Source organism: Dendrobates tinctorius, unplaced genomic scaffold (assembly GCF_039654945.1).
Source record: "Dendrobates tinctorius isolate UK_male_01 unplaced genomic scaffold, ASM3965494v1 ptg000028l, whole genome shotgun sequence".
NCBI lineage: Eukaryota > Metazoa > Chordata > Amphibia > Anura > Dendrobatidae > Dendrobates > Dendrobates tinctorius.
The window spans coordinates 90,248,625-90,266,690 of NW_027361696.1; positions in this window are offsets into that span (position 1 = coordinate 90,248,625).

Sequence of the window (18,066 nt, forward strand, 5' to 3'; positions counted from 1 at the left end):
AAAAAATAAGACCTCACATGACTCATTGGGTCAAAATCTGGAAAAATTATTGCTCTCAATATGTGGTGATGCAAAAACTATTTTTACAATAAAAAGCGTCTTTTAGCGTGCGACAGCTGCCAAATATAAAAACCGCCATAAATAGTAAATCAGACCCCGTTATCACCCCTTTAGTTAGGGAAAAATAATAAAATTTAAAAAAATGTATTTATTTCCATTTTCCCATTAGGGTTAGGGCTAGGGTTAGGGCTGAGATTAGGGTTAGGGGTGTGTTGGGGTTAGGGTTGGAGTTAGAATTGGGGGTTTCCACTGTTTGGGCACATCAGGTGCTCTCCAAATGCAACATGGTGTCTGATCTCAATTCCAGCCAATTCTGCGTTGAAAAAGTCAAATGGTGCTCCTTCCCTTCCAAGCTCTGCCATGCGCCCAAACAGTATTTTACCCCCACATATAGGGTATCAGCATACTCAGGACAAATTGCAAAACAACTTTTGGGGTCCAATTTCTCCTGTTACCCTTAGGAAAATAAAAAATTGGGGGCAAAAATATCATTTTTGTGGAAAAAAATGATTTTTTTATTTTCACGCCCGGGCGTTATAAACTTCTGTGAAGCACTTGGGGGTTCAAAGTGTTCACCACACATCTAGATAAGTTCCGTGGGGGTCTAGTTTCCAAAATTGGGTCACTTGTGGGGAGTTTCAATAGTTTAGGTACATCAGAGGCTCTCCAAACGCACATGACACCCGCAGAACATTCCATCAAAGTCTGCATTCCAAAACGTCACTACTTCCCTTCCGAGCCCCGTCGTGTGCCCATACAGTAGTTTTCTCCCACATTTGGGGTATCAGGTACTCAGGACAAATTGGAAAACAACTTTTGGAGTCCAATTTCACCTGGTACCCTTGGGAAAATAAAAAAATGGGGACTAAAAGATCATGTTTGTTGAAAAAATACGATTTTTTTATTTTCACGCCCGGTCGTTATAAACTTCTGTGAAGCACTGGGGGGTTCAAAGTGCTCACCACACATCTAGATAAGTTCCTTAGGGGGTCTAGTTTCCAAAATGGGGCCACTTGTGGGGGGTTTCCACTGTTTAGGTACATCAGGGACTCTCCAAAAGCAACATGACACCCGCAGACCATTCCATCACTTCTGCATTCCAAAACGTCACTACTTCCCTTCCGAGCACCGACGTGTGCCCATACAGTAGTTTTCTCCCACATATGGGGTATCAGCGTACTCAGGACAAATTGGACAACAACTTTTGGCATCCAATTTCTCCTGGTATCCTTGGGAAAATAAAAAAATTGGTGACTAAAAGATCATGTTTGTGGAAAAAATAAGATTTTTTTATTTTCACGCCCGGGCGTTATAAACTTCTGTGAAGCACTGGGGGGTTCAAAGTGCTCACCACACATCTAGATAAGTTCCTTGGGGGGTCTAGTTTCCAAAATGGTGTAAGTTGTGGGGGGTTTTCACTGTTTTAGTACATCAGGGGCTTTCCAAACGCGACATGGTGTCCGATCTCAATTCCAGCCAAAAACGTCAAATGGCGCTGCTTCCCTTCCGAGCTCTGCCATGCGCCCAAATAGTGGTTTACCCCCACATGTGGGGTATCAGCGTACTCAGGACAAATTGCACAATAACTTTTAGGGTCCTGTTACCCTTGGAAAAATAAGAATTGAGGGTGAAAAGATCATTTTTGTGGAAAAAATATGATTTTTTTAATTGTACGGCTGTACATTATAGACTTCTGTGAAGCCTTTGGGAGTTCAAAGTTCTCACCACACATCTAGATAAGTTCCTTGGGGGGTCTAGTTTCCAAAATGGTGTCATTTGTGGGGGGGTTTCCACTGTTTTGGTACATCAGGGGTTTTCCAATCGCGACATGGTGTCCCATCTCAATTCCAGCCAAAAAAGTCAAATGGCGCTGCTTCCCTTCTGAGCTCTGCCATGCGCCCAAATAGTTGTTTACACCCACATATGGGGTATCAGCGTACTCAGAACAAATTGCACAATAACTTTTAGGGTCCTGTTACCCTTGGGAAAATAAAAATTGGGGGTGAAAAGATCACTTTTGAGGAAAAAATATGATTTTTTAATTGTACCGCTGTACGTTATAAACTTCTGTGAAGCCCTTGTGGGTTCAAAGTTCTCACCACATATCTAGATAAGTTCCTTGGGGGGTCTAGTTTCCAAAATGGGGTCACTTGTGGGGGGTTTCCACTGTTTAGGTACATCAGGGGCTCTCCAAACGTGACATGACACCCGCAGACCATTCCATCACTTCTGCATTCCAAAACGTCACTACTTCCCTTCCGAGCACCGACGTGTGCCCATACAGTAGTTTTCTCCCACATATGGGGTATCAGCGTACTCAGGACAAATTGGACAACAACTTTTGGCATCCAATTTCTCCTGGTATCCTTGGGAAAATAAAAAAATTGGTGACTAAAAGATCATGTTTGTGGAAAAAATAAGATTTTTTTATTTTCACGCCCGGGCGTTATAAACTTCTGTGAAGCACTGGGGGGTTCAAAGTGCTCACCACACATCTAGATAAGTTCCTTGGGGGGTCTAGTTTCCAAAATGGTGTAAGTTGTGGGGGGTTTTCACTGTTTTAGTACATCAGGGGCTTTCCAAACGCGACATGGTGTCCGATCTCAATTCCAGCCAAAAACGTCAAATGGCGCTGCTTCCCTTCCGAGCTCTGCCATGCGCCCAAATAGTGGTTTACCCCCACATGTGGGGTATCAGCGTACTCAGGACAAATTGCACAATAACTTTTAGGGTCCTGTTACCCTTGGAAAAATAAGAATTGAGGGTGAAAAGATCATTTTTGTGGAAAAAATATGATTTTTTTAATTGTACGGCTGTACATTATAGACTTCTGTGAAGCCTTTGGGAGTTCAAAGTTCTCACCACACATCTAGATAAGTTCCTTGGGGGGTCTAGTTTCCAAAATGGTGTCATTTGTGGGGGGGTTTCCACTGTTTTGGTACATCAGGGGTTTTCCAATCGCGACATGGTGTCCCATCTCAATTCCAGCCAAAAAAGTCAAATGGCGCTGCTTCCCTTCTGAGCTCTGCCATGCGCCCAAATAGTTGTTTACACCCACATATGGGGTATCAGCGTACTCAGAACAAATTGCACAATAACTTTTAGGGTCCTGTTACCCTTGGGAAAATAAAAATTGGGGGTGAAAAGATCACTTTTGAGGAAAAAATATGATTTTTTAATTGTACCGCTGTACGTTATAAACTTCTGTGAAGCCCTTGTGGGTTCAAAGTTCTCACCACATATCTAGATAAGTTCCTTGGGGGGTCTAGTTTCCAAAATGGGGTCACTTGTGGGGGGTTTCCACTGTTTAGGTACATCAGGGGCTCTCCAAACGTGACATGATGTCCGATCTGAATTCTAGCCAATTTTGCATTGAAAAAGTCAAACGGCGCTCCATCCCTTCTGAGCTCTGCCATGCGCCGAAACAGTGGTCCCCCCCCACATATCAGGTATCAGCGTACTCAGGACAAACTGCACAATAACTTTTGCAGTCCATCTTCTCCTGTTACCCTTGGTAAAATAAAAAAATTGAACCTAAAGTATTTTTTTTGTGAAAAAAAGTTAAATGTTAATTTTTTCTTTAAATATTCAAAAAATTCCTGTGAAGCACCGGAAGGGTTTATAAACTTCTTGAATGTGGTTTTGAGCACCTTAAGGGGTGCAGTTTTTAGAATGGTGTCATTTTTGGGTATTTTCTATCATATAGACCCCTCAAAGTGGCTTCAAATGTGATGTGGTCCGTAAAAATAAAATGGTGTTGCAAAAATTAGAAATCGCTGGTCAACTTTTAACCCTTATAACTTCCTAAGAAAAAAAAATTTGGGTTCCAAAATTGTGCTGATGTAAAGTAAACATGTGGGAAATGTTACTTATTAAGTTTTTTTGTGTGCTGTATCTCTGTGATTTAAGGGCATAAAAATTCAAAGTTGGAAAATTGCGAAATTTTCAACATCTTTGCCAAATTTCCATTTTTTCACAAAAAAACGCAATTTATATGAATTAAATTTTACCACTAGCATGAAGTACAATATGTCACGAGAAAACAGTGTCAGAATCACCAGGATCAATGGAAGCGTTCCAGAGTTATTACCTCATAAAGGGACAGTGGTCAGAATTGTAAAAATTGGCCCGGTCATGAACGTGCAAACCACCCTTGGGGGTTAAGGGGTTAAGGAGGCCTACGCCACAGATTCACTTCTGATTCAACCACCTACTCAGGTAAATCTAACCTTGAAAAATGGCCTTTGGTTTCAGAGACAACGTCTGTATGTCCCGGAAACAATAAAATTAAGAGTATTAAAACTAATGCATGACTCTAACATCGCCGGTCATAGAGGAATTCAGAAAACTCAAGAATTTGTGTCTCGCTTCTTTTGGTGGCCGACTTTCCGGAAAGACGTTCTTCTGTACGTGTCGTCATGTGAGGCATGTGCCAGATCAAAAGTCCCTCACTCCTCACCTACTGGACTATTGCAACCTCTTCCTATTCCATCTCGTCCCTGGGGGTCTATCTCAATGGAATTTATTGTAGAGTTGCCAACATCCCAAAGAAAGAACACGATTTTAGTAGTGGTTGATCGATTAAACAAAGCTGCTCATTTCATTCCCTGTACCGGGTTACTGACGACCAAACAGACAGCGGACCTTGTCGTACAAAATATTTTTTGATTACATGGAGTCCCGGATGAAGTAATATCAGATCGAGGGGTTCAGTTTACTTCAAAATTTTGGCAAAATTTTTGTTCCGCTCTGGACATCAAAGTAAATTTGTCATCTGCTTTCCATCTGCAGTCTAACGGCCAAACAGAACAGACCAATCAGACCTTGGAGCAGTATCTGTGTTGCTATGTGTGTCACCTGCAAGATGACTGGGTGAGATTACTCTCGTTGGCTGAATTCACCTATAATAACTCACAGAGTGCATCCACCAAAATGTCATCCCAGCATTCTCCCTCAACTTCCGATAGACATGTCGGTGCCGGCGGTAGCCGACTGCATTTCATCTCTTCAGGAGAATCTGGAAGTTCTGAAGCAGACGCTGGCCACAGCACAGGAGAGATACAAAAAGGCAGCAGACAGATTCCGTAAGCGAGTACCCACATACAAGGTCGGAGACATGGTTTGGCTTTCCACAAAGAACTTGAAACTCAAGGTTCCAACATCGAAACTGGGGCAGAAATATGTTGGTCCGTACAAAATCAGCAGCATAGTGAGTTCTGTAGCCTGCCGACTCAAGTTGCCTAGTTCTTTAAAAATACATCCTGTTTTTCACGTTTCTCTGCTTAAACCGGTAGTGGCAAATCCTTTCTTCGGGTGCACATCTGCTCCTCCTGATCCAATTCTCATTGACGGGCAGGAGGAATTCATCGTGGAGAAGATCATTGATTCCCGGATTCATAGGGACGACTCCTGTATCTGGTAACATGGCAAGGATACTCCTCTGAAGATAATTCCTGGGAACCTCTGGAGAATATTCATGCTCCTCATCTGATCAGACAGTTCCACAGCAGATACCCCAATAAACCAGATGTAAGATCGTCCAGAGGACATCTTTAAAGAGGAGAGTAATGTAAGGACTGTGACTGCATACCTGTTTTATCTGCCCTTGCCCTTACTTCTGATGGATTCTGCCCTTATCCAAAATGGAGTTGCTGGCTTCACGGGGGCCATCTTGTTTCCTGTCTGAGACTCCTTGTTTCCTGATTGTTGTATATATAAAGGAACTATGCACACTATGCATTGCTTGTGTATCTTGTACCTTACTTGCTGCCAAGCTGGAAGGACCTGCAACCTGCTTGCTTCTTCTAATCTTCAGGATACCTCGCCTGTTTTTGGATCTACGTACCACGGAGGACTCTGTTGCTTTATGGGTCGCCCTCCCAGGGCTGTGGGATACTCGGTACCGGGCCGGTGTCAGGGGAATGTGTCACAGCAGCGATGACCCGGTCCGTGGCCCTGGGTGCCCAATATCAATGGCGGTGATGTTAATGATGTTAAAGTTTATATGAATAGTTTGTGACGCCACCCGTGGTGTTTGGCAAGGGAGATGGTAAGCTAAAGCTGCATACAGATCCACTGGGACCGATGGTGTGGTGCAGCAGAGATGGTATAGCTCCCCACAGGTGGAGCTGTAGTCCCTGGGCAGTGTAGGTGCAATGGATGAGGAGAGGCGCAGAATGGTATGGAGGATGGTACCCAGGTGTAGTGGTGCGGGAATAACTGGAGGACACCAGAGTATGCAGTTCCAAAGCTTTACTCACTGTTTGCAGTTCACACAACTGCCTGCCTCCATACTGTGTTAACTGCCTGCCTCCATACTGTGTTCTCCAGGCCAGGACTCCAGCCAACCTCCAGGCAGGATAGGATTCTCGCTTCCACACTCCGCCAACATGTACCTTCACTGAACGACTCTTCCACTGCGCCTTTAGGTGCGAAGCACTCCAGTACTTAGTTACCCCGGAATGCCTCTCTCTAGGTGTTCCTAGTCTTTACTTGTATGACAGACTGCTGTAGCCTGCTTCGGGGACTCCACACTGCGTCCCGGATCTCTATTCAGTTGCTCTTGTGTCCCAAGTCTATTATGGGAGCAAGGCGTTAGCGGCTCACTACTCCTCCGGTGTCTGTTGCCAGACATAAAGATCCAATCAACCTCGGGGACCGGGCCCTGGCCTTTGCGCTCTCTGGACTGGAAGGGTTCTCTATCTTTCTTCAACCAGCTTCCCACCGTCCTTCTATTCTCCTTCGTTCCGATCTGTTCTCTCTCTCTTATGGAAGGTTAGGTTATCAATCCTATCAGTCTCTTTCTCTGTCTTTCTCGTGCCAGCAGCCCAGATCACTGGGACCTGCTGCAGCATGTCCTTCAGACACCCATTTTCACTCCTCTCTCTCTCTCCAACTAACTAACTAACTCTCACTCTTCCTACTCTTTTGTATCATCTCACTCCACCCGCCTCCCAGCACCTCTCGTGTTACGAAGCAGGGTTCCACGAGGGGTGCTCTGCTAACCCCCAGCCTGAAGCTGTTAGGTGGCCCCACTGAACTATCCTGTGTGTGGAATGCAGGTGTGGAGCGTGGTCAGGAGTTCCCACCCTACCTGGATGGTGGGGCACTACACCTTAGGAGAAGGTGCAGTACCTCTGTGGCAACTGAAGCCTCAGGGGCGCCACACTTTACACCTGCTCTGCACCCACCTCCGCTACGTTCTGCTTTCCGTACTACTACATCTGCACACTTTGAGACTGTCTTATTTGTCTGCTTATCTGTAGAGTCACAGTTTGCATCTCATCTGAAATTCATATCTCTGCAATATGTATATATATATATATATATATATATATATATATATAATGTAAAAAACATATAGCCAGCTCACCATAAAGGAGTTCCTCTTAATGCAATAGTCGGTGTTCACCTTATATTCTGCACGGATCCAGGCAGGGAGTATGCCCCAGCAAATAGGAATGTAAGAGAATTGGGATCCAGCAAAAACATGAAAGTTCACCAGAATTATAAAATCTTTTTCTTTATTTATCCATCAAATCATATAAAAAATATGTGAGGAACTCCAAACAATTGGTAACATTCCAGCAAGGGACTACATGTTTCAGCACTATGTGCCTTCTTCACGGTCCTATTTGAACTGAGCTCCAACACTGGCAATATATCCTCCTTTGTGAAACATATTCAAATGACCCTTAATTAAAAGCAGTGAAACAAACCAGTTAAAAACACCTGAGTAGATGGTTGAAACTCAGTTCAAAAATATTGCTAGAAAAATACATATATTGAACATGTTTTATACATAGACCAATGATATAAACATTAAATAACAAATCAACAGTGATATGGAATAACTGCCGCAAAAATAAAGACATTTTTATATAAACATATATGAAAAAAATGCATCATGTAGTAGGCGCGATCTAAGTATCAGAGACCATCATAAATATGACTCTCAAAAGAATAACATATTGGAGTAGGTTTAAGATAAAGATATGATCTTTAGAAACTAATGTAGGCACAAGAAAAAAAAAAAAAACAAAAACAAAAAAAAACAAAAAAAAAAATAAAAAAATAAAAAAAATATTTTGATGTTTGCTTGCTTAATTTTGTGTAATAAGGTCCATTCTACTGTTCAATCCGTCAGGAACTCTAGTCTCTAATAAAAAGATCCACCTACTTTCTCTAGAGAGGATTTTACTTTTATAATCACCACCCCTATGTGGTTTTGTAACCACCTCTATTCCCCTAAAGGAAAAGCTTTTTAGATCACCTTTATGCACATTGGCAAAGTGTTTGGAAACCGCAGAGGCTCCTGCAATAGGCAAATTAACTGCATCCGACAAATGTTTTCGCATACGCTGTTTCAATGAATTAGTGGTGCAACCCACATATTGAAGTCCGCAAATATTACAATCAATAAGATATATTACATTTTCTGTATTACAATTAATAAAAGAAAAAATCTCAAAGTTTTTTCCATTTTTTATAGAAGAAAATGTTTTCGTTTTAACAATATATTTGCAACACTTACAAATTTTTGCACCACAACCATAACAGCCTACACTTTTCATCCAATTTTGTTTCAATTTTTTTTGTCTGGATCAGTAAATAAGCTTGCCGTCAACATGGATCCTATAGTAGGAGCTCTCCTCGCAACAAATTTAATTGAATATTTTTTTAATATTTGTTTCAGTTCACCACTTTGTTCTAAAATGGGTAAATGTTTTTTAATAATGGAGACTATTTCTTGATACTGTGGACTAAATTTAGTGCTGAAAACTATACCCACATCATTATGTTCTTTGATATTTTTATATTCCAACAATTCCTGTCTATTTAAATTGTCTACTATGCCTCTCGCTCTTTTTAGAGACCATATATTTTTTATATGATTTGATGGATAAATAAAGAAGAAGATTTTATAATTCTGGTGAACTTTCATCTTTTTGCTGGATCCCAATTCTCTTACATTCCTATATATATATATATATATATATATATATATATATATATACATACATCTGGAACTGTGATGTACCGTGTCTGTCTTCATTTCTGACCCACGTCATTGGGCTCCATACAACTTTAACATAAACTCTTAACAGGGGGTCTAGTTTCCAAAATCGCGTCATTTGTGGGGGGTTTCCATTGTTTAGGCACATCAGTGGCTTTCCAAACACGGCATGGCATAAGATCTCAATTCCAGCTAAAAAAGTCAAATGGCGCTGCTTCCCTTCCGAGCTCTGCCATGTGCCCAAATAGTCATTTACCCCCACATATGGGGTATCAGCGTACTCAGGACAAATTGCACAATAACTTTTACGGTCCTGTTACCCTTGGGAAAATAAAAATTGAGAATGAAAAGATCATCAGGGGCTCTCCAAAGGCAACATGACACCCGGAGACCATTCCATCAAAGTCTGCATTCCAAAACGTCACTACTTCCCTTCCGAGCCCTGACGTGTGCCCATACAGTAGTTTTCTCCCACATATGGGATATCAGGGAGCTCTGCCAGGCGCCGAAACATTGCTTCCCCTGCCCACATATCAGGTATCAGCATACTCAGGACAAATTGTACATAACTTTTGCAGTCCAATTTCTCCTGTTACCTTTGCAAAAATTAAAAAATTTGGACCTGAAGTAATTTTTTTGTGAAAAAAAAGTTAAATGTTCATTTTCTTTAAACATTCAAAAGATTCCTGTGAAGCACCTGAAGGGTTAATAAACTTCTTGAATGTAGTTTTGAGCACCTTGAGGGGTGCAGTTTTTAGAATAGTGTCACTTTTGGGTATTTTCTATCACATAGACCCCTCAAAGTGACTTCAAATGTGATGTGGTCCCTAAAAAAAATGGTGTTGTAAAATGAGAAATTGCTGATCAACTTTTAACCCTTATAACTTCCTAAAAAAAAAATTTTGGTTTCAAAATTGTACTGATGTAAAGTAAACATGTGGGAAATGTTACTTATTAAGTTTTTTTTGTGTGCCATATCTCTATGATTTAAGGGCATAAAAATTCAAAGTTGGAAAATTGTGAAATTTTCACAATTTTCGCCAAATTTCCGTTTTTTTCACAATTAAAAGCAAGTTATATAAATGAAATTTTACCACTAACATGAAGTACAATGTGTCACGAGAAAACAATGTCAGAATCACCGGGATCCATATAAGTGTTCCCAGAGTTATTACCTCATAAAGGGAAAGTGGTCAGAATTGTAAAAATTGGCCTGGTCATTAATGTGCAAACCACCCTTGGGGTAAAGGGGTTAAGTGTTCCCTTTATTTTTTGAGCAGTGTAGTTACCTACAGGCCAGCTATTTGTCCATCACACGGATCACATATAAAAGGGGCACTCAAAATTCTGACATTTCTGACCTTCATTTAAATTTTGTTGCAGTGTGTTAGCGAAGTTATTGACACCAGTTTGCTGTTAAAAATAGTTACCTACAGACCAACAATTTAAAACTGTGGTTTTCCATCACACGGATCTCATATAAGTTCGCTCCAAATTCAGCCATTTGTAGTAAACGTGGAAAATATTGTCCTCTGTTTAAAATGGGCAAAGTGTGTGGCAAGGGATGGGGAACTGAACCTGATGGTGATGGTGCATGCAGAGGCCGAGGCCGTGGGCAAGCTGAAATTGTGCCACAACAAACACCCACATCTTGTCGCCCGACCTTCCTGTACTAATTACTAGGAGACAGCAGCACACCACACCACCATCACCACTATTGAACCCAGAGCTGTGTCAAAAGGTTGTTGGTTGGATAGCGGACAATATTTCCAGTCACTTTGCCACCACCACCACCACCCTGTCTTCTACACGGTTAAGTCTCAGTAGCCATGAGTCTGGACCGCATATTCCTCACTCTGATCCTCCTTTCTCCCACCATGCTGAGTGCCCAGAGACAACTGATCCCACACTTGGACACTCCAAAGAACTGTTCACGTTTCCATTTATAGATTCGGGCCTCTCGCCCGGTCCACTTGAAGCAGGGCAAGAGGAGATGGCATGTAGCGATGCCCAAATATTTGAGCAGCCACAGTCACACGAAGGCGACGGTGGGAAAATGTCACAAGTGGTGGACGATGATGAAACATAATTCCCACAAAGTCAGGAGCACCATGGTGTGGAAGTGGAAAACGATGTGGTGGATGATATACTAACTGACCCGACCTGGCAGGAGGACATGCACAGCGAGGACAGCAGCATACGGGGGAGGGAGGTGTAGCACCCCAACAGGCAGGAAGAAGCAGTGTGGTGGCTGCAGACAGAAGGCAGGCAACCGTTCCCCGTAACACCAACACGACGGAAGTTGCCAGTGCAACTGTTAGGTCTTACCGAGGCTGGTTGTTAATTAAAGACTCCGCCAATAACCCCAAAAAGGCCATTTGCACCACCTGCCAGGCCAGCATCAGCTGGGGTAGCAAAACTACCAGCCTGACCACCACCACATGATCAGGCAAATGGCAGCAAAGCACCCAACTTTGTAGGCCGAACCCCAGGGTCCAGGAAGTGTCTGCGGGTAACACCACTGATTCTTCCACTGTTGTGCGTGCAAGCCAATCCCCTGTCTATGGTGCATGCGAAGATACCTCCTGCCCTCCACCTGTCGTTGCACACATTCAACTAGCACCATCAGCATCCTTGTCCCAGCGCAGCGTTCAGTTGTCCATACCCCAGTCCTTGGAACGCAAGCGCAAATACGCAGGCAACGACCCACAGGCCACACTACTAAATTCCCACATATCGCAACTGCTTGAGCTCGAAATTTTGCCTTTTAGGCTCGTGGAGACAGAAGCTTTCCGCAACCTGATGGCGGTACTCGGTCCCCAGCCGCCACTATTTCTCCCTGTGTGCCATCCCCGCATTACACAAGCACATGTCCCACAACATTAGCCGTGCCCTCAACAATGCAGTTCCTGGGAAAGTCCACCTAACCACGGACATGTGGACAAGTGCTTGTGGGCAGGGACGTTACATCTCGCTGACGGCACCTGGGTTAACATAGTGGAAGCCGGGACACATTTGGACCTTGGGATGGAACATGCCCTCCCGACGCTGATGATTGAGGGCCTAAGGTCAATCAGGGTTGCCCCCATAGTCTACAGCTCCTGCACCTCATTCTCCTCCTCCTCTTCAGCCTCCATTTCCGAAATGACCACATCAGTCACAAGCTGGAAGCACTGCAGCACTGCCTCAGCCAAGTGGCAACAGGCTGTGCTAAAGCTAATATGCTTGACAAACCGCACAATACTGATGAATTGTGGACAGCTCTGAAAGAGCAGGCAGATCTGTGGCTGACACCGCTGAACCTACAGCCAGGCATGGTCGTGTGGCCGGAACCTGGTGGCGGCTCAGAGGCGAGGCAAGGTCACACACGTACCATGCCTGGTTCATGTGCTTAACCTCGTGGTTCAGCAGTTTCTCAAAACCTACCTGTAGCTACCGGATCTGCTTGTCAAAGCACGCCACCTGTGTGCCTAGTTTAGAAAGTCAGCTACAGCTTCCGCTGCCCTTGCCGTGCTTCAGCAGTGTTTGCAGCTTCGGGCTCACCGACTGATGTGTGATGTCCCCACGTGTTGGAACTCTACACTGCAGATATTGGAAAGGATTTGCTAGCAAAAGAGGGCAGTTGTTGACTACCACCATCAACAAGGCCGTCGGTATTCAGTTCCAAATTCCACACATAAGACCTAAGGAGTGGACATGGATATCAGACATATGTACCATCCTCCAAAAATTTGAGGACTCCACCAAGATGGTGAGCAGCGATGACGCCATAATTAGCGTCACCATCCTGCTTCTCTGTGTTCTGAAACGCTCTCTGCTCACAATCAAAGAGGATGCATTGCAGGCAGAGCATGATGAGATGAAGCAAGGAACCATACAGGGTGATTACACACAGCCCAGCCTCATCTCATCCCAACGTGGATTGGGTGAGAATGAGGACGAGAAGGAGGAGGAGGAAGAAAAGGAGCTAGTTTCATGCACTATAGATGGTACTACGTGCACAACTGTCATACCGTCTATTCAGCATGGCTGGCCTGAGGACAGGGAGGAGGAGGAGGAGACCATGGTCAGTCTTCTTCTTGATGAGGACAGGGAAGTCTTGCCTGTTAACAGTCTGGCACGCATGGCTGAGCTTATGTTATGCTGCCATTCCCGTGACCCTCGCATTCTCAACATTTTGGGTGACAGTCAATACTGGTTGGTGTCACTTCTAGACCCACGCTACAAGGAGAACTTTATATCTCTTTTTTCTGGGGCAGATAGGTCTACTAAAATGGGACAGTACCAGAAGGCCCTTGTTGCAGAATTACTACAAAAATTCCCATCTGAAAACGCTGGCGGCAGAGGTCACAGTTCGTTGGACAACCAAGGAGTACAGGTGAAAGAGACACAACTCCAATCCAGCTGAAGCAAGGGAACACTGGCAAAGTTCTTGGAGAGTTTTCTCAGACCCTCACATCGCACGGGCCCTGAGGTGCGGGGTATTCTCACAAGGAGCACAAAGTTTGGGAAGATGCTGGGGGAGTACCTTGCTGACCGTACCAACATCCTCCGTGATTCCTCTGTGCCTTATAATTATTGGGTATCCAAGCTGGACACGTGGCATGAACTGGCTATATGCCTTGGAGGTCCTGGCCTGTCCTGTCGCTAGCATTTTTTCAGAGCGGGTTTTTAGTGCCGCTGGTGGAATTATATCTGATAAGTGCATTCGACTGTCAACTGAAAATGATGACAGGCTGACTCTTATAAAAATGAACAAGGGCTGGATTGTGCCAGACTTCTCAACACCATCGAATTATAGCAGCATAAGATAAACTCAAATTCAGTGTCTTTTTTTGGGAGGTCTATTCCCATGCACCTCTTCACACCTACATATAGGTATATGCTTCCTGATTTTGGCTATTTGCTGTTGTCTTCCTCCTTCTCATCCTCATCCTCCACCACATTACCAGGGTGACTGTGGTCCGTGATGCAACGCCCACATAATTTTTTAAACATTTTTTAAAGGATGTTTATGATGCCCGTAAAAATAAATTGTTACACACAGGGCTGTGGAGTCGGTAAGCCAAACCTGCGACTCCGACTCCGACTCCGACTCCTCAATTTCCCTTACACCGACTCCGACTCCAACTCCGACTCCACGACTCCGACTCCGACTCCCACACATATTGCTTATATTTAAGTGAAAAATTTATTGTAGTACAATGTGAACCTCAGACATTTAATCATTTTTATGATCCAATAATCAAGATGTTTAGATAGAACAGAATATATATTGGTGTACTACCCGGTTTTCATTCTTTTTGGTACAGATACGATATGGATAGACAGATATGGATAAATGGATAGATAGAGCAGATTTCTAATCTGCTTTTGCTATTGAAAACATTATCTATGAGCTCAAAAACCTTTCAGGTGATGCAGTTTTTTAAAAAGATGATCAGCTTTTGCAGCTGAAAAACGTATCCTCAAAAAACACAGGAAAAACGCTGTGTGTGAATGTAGCCTTAGATCAGGAATAGAACAGCCATTTATAGGACATTTCATAACTTTCCCAAACTCCTATGAAAAAATATTCAGCACATCCTGCATTGAATTACTGTACCCAATTTATTATATATTTTAGGAGTCGGAGTCGGTCCATTTTATACCGACTCCAACTCCGACTCCGACTCCACCAAAATGAGCTCCGACTCCGACTCCACGACTCCGAAGCCCTGGTTACACAGTATGTTCATGTATACCCCCAGGGGTAAATGTTTGTCAGCCCATACACTTAGTGCATTGGCATTACAAGTATAGGAGACCCCACCCCCTCCTTTCTAATGGGAACATTTTTTTATGAGGCCCTTCTCCAAGAGGCATTGGAGTGCCTCCAAATTTTTGGCAGCCCTTGCATTCACTGCATAGGGAAACAGTATGGGAGAGTCCCTTCCTAATAATGGGAACATTTTTTCATGAGGCTCTCCTCTACGTCTCTTCAAAGGGGAATTGGAGTGCCTCCAAATTTTTGGCAGCCCTTGCATTCACTGCATAGGGAAACAGTATGGGAGACTCCCATCCTAATAATGGGAACATTTTTTTCATGAGGCTCTCCTATGTCTCTTCAAAGGGGCATTGGAGTGCCTCCAAATTTTTGGCAGCCCTTGCATTCACTACATAGGCAAACACTATGGGAGACCCACTTCCTAATAATGGGAACATTTTTTCATGAGGTCCTACTCTACGTCTCTTCATTGAATTCCACAATTTCTAGTCCCTTCGCAGAACACCGGGGGGGAGCAGTCGGAAAAATGCTCGAGTTTCCCATAGACTTACATTGGGCCCATTGCTCAGGTCAAGCACCTGAGCATTCCAATTTACTTGACTCGAGCAACAACCACCCGAGCATTTTAGTGCTCACCCATCACTACTCCTAGGCATTCTATATGCAGATGTAGCTCTTTCAAAGACAAGTCCAGCAATAAATACCTTTACATGACCAGTCCGTTCCTCCATTACTGAGAACTCAGGGCTTGAAATGGTATGCAAATGAAGCAGTAGATCTAAGGCCTCTGTCACTTCAGCTCTATTCCCACCTATCGTTGCTTCCACCTCCTTGACGGACAACCTCTATGATGTATGACTTCAGGCAAAGGAGCTGTCAGTCAATCAGGAGGAAGATTGCTGGTTTGGGAATAGAGGTGGAGTGACAGAGGTTTTAGATCTACTGTAGTCCTTCAGCCTCAATTGCATATCAATTTAAACGTTGACTTCTCAGTAACGAAGGAATGGACTGGCCATGTAAAAGTATTGCTGAACTTGACTTTAAAGGTCCTACATGAACACATAAACATTTTTTTTTGCAGGGAAGCGGTGAAATCCTGCAGACAGTTTCCCTTTCCCTTGAATGGATATCAATGTGAACACGGCCTGGGGTAGTGTGAACGTACATATACATATTAAACAGTAATAATGTAAAGCTTGTTATACAGTAACCAGTGAAAAAAGGCTTGGTCTCACCCAATCTGTCAGATTAGACTTCAAGTTCAGTACTTTCTCCATCATAGGTCAAGATGATGTCAAAGCCTCAGTCATAACTAACATCTCCCGATGCGTTTCAACAAGGGACTCATCAGGGGAGTACATCAATTGTTACAGTTGCTGCAATCGTAAAAATTTTTTGCTGTTTTTTCACTGGATACTGTACATAACATGCCGGTATCTATTCCATATATCCAGGCTCGGACTGGCCCACAAGGTAATAGGAGAATTACCCGCTGGGCCACTGTGCAGATCAGGGCTCCCAACCCCTCTATATGGGCAGAACTTGTTATAATTCAATTGATTCACTCTGTACAGAAAAAAGCAGCATCTCACCATTCATTAAGCAAACTATCTACTGTAGTTTATTATTATATAGAGATATAGGTAAATTTGTGAATGAGGGTAGTGTAATATTTGTATGCAGGTGAAAAGTGGGCCCCCAAAGTCATTACTGGTGGGCCCCTAGCACACCTGTCCGACACTGCATATATCTATGATATGAAAAGTCACTAATGACACCTTATAATACCGATGGCTTTAATGGACACTCAAGTTTGATATGAGTGAGTATGATCCTATAACCCATTTTGCTGTATTTTGGTGTACATTGGTTGTAACATTGTATTTATGCTGCATATTTCCCACTGATAGGGTTTATGGCCCAGTGGTTTTCTTTTGGTACCTACATAGTGGGCCCCTTTCCACTATATCTGACTAGATGATTGCAATAGCACTAAGATCACTTTAAACCATTGGATCGGAAAATGGCTGACATGCATCACAAATAGGATCTTGTTTGAATGGTATATAAAACAGTGGCTCCTAGAATAAGAGGACGCTACACAACACCCATTTAAAGCAACTGACGATATTTGGGCAAATAAATAACAAGTACTATAGGCAATTTCAGTTAGGCTGCCCATTGTTTCAGGCTGAGCTAAGTACTTGAGAGGCTATAGGTACCACATATATACCCTCTGTTCATTGGGTAAAGGGCACTTTTTTCCACATGTGGTCGCCTTTTTGTTCTTGTATTAATTCATGTGGTTGGTCACATTTTGTAATAAAACTATTAAAGGTTAAGTTTAAAAAAAAATCTATTTTGCTATATTGTTTACTTAATTATTGTGGCTAGCCATGTGGATTATTTCATGACATGACAGCTGTTTGCCGTAATGGCAGAAGGTAAGCAGAACAAAGCACTTTACTGCTAGGTTGTATAGTCCTGGATTAGCATCTGAAACATGACAGTGAGTGTTCTTTGCTTCATAGTCACCAGATCTTAATCGTACAGAGTATCTCTCAATCAAGGTATACGAGGCTGCTCAAAACATGCCAGTACCTCGGTACTTAAAGCAACTATGGGTAGCTATCCTATCCACATGGGTCCATATTCCTAAAGAACATTTTTAACACATAGTAGAGAGTCTATGCTAAGAAAAATGTCTGGATTTCTGAAGGACAAAAAATGTTTAAGAGCAACTAGATGGGTGTCTGTAATAAAGTGTTTCAGTGTATATAAAAAGAGTCACCAAAAGCCATTGTTATCCTATCGTGGCACTATAGTCCACCCATTATGATTAGTGGTTGCCCACTCATGAGCCCTATCTGGCTCTGTTGTCTTCTCATTTTTATTTCAATCAGTTTATAAAAAACATACTGTAAAAATGGCACCAGTGTGACTCCGGTCTAAAGTATCTATGCAAAATTGACAATTGAAAACCTCTCAGGTTGTGCTCAAACAAAATTTTTCAATGTGCAAAAAATACCCTTATTGCAGCATTTTTGGTCCCTTTCATACACAGATTTTTGTATACATTTGCTTTGGCTTCAATTTGGAGAGTTTTTTTTTATGCTTAAACAACCCAAAAACTGTCATGTTGCTTTTTCCACATGGCAAAAAAAAGGAGAAAAAGACACTACCATGTTCAAAGTGTGTGTGTTTTCCCACTGAAAACAATAGA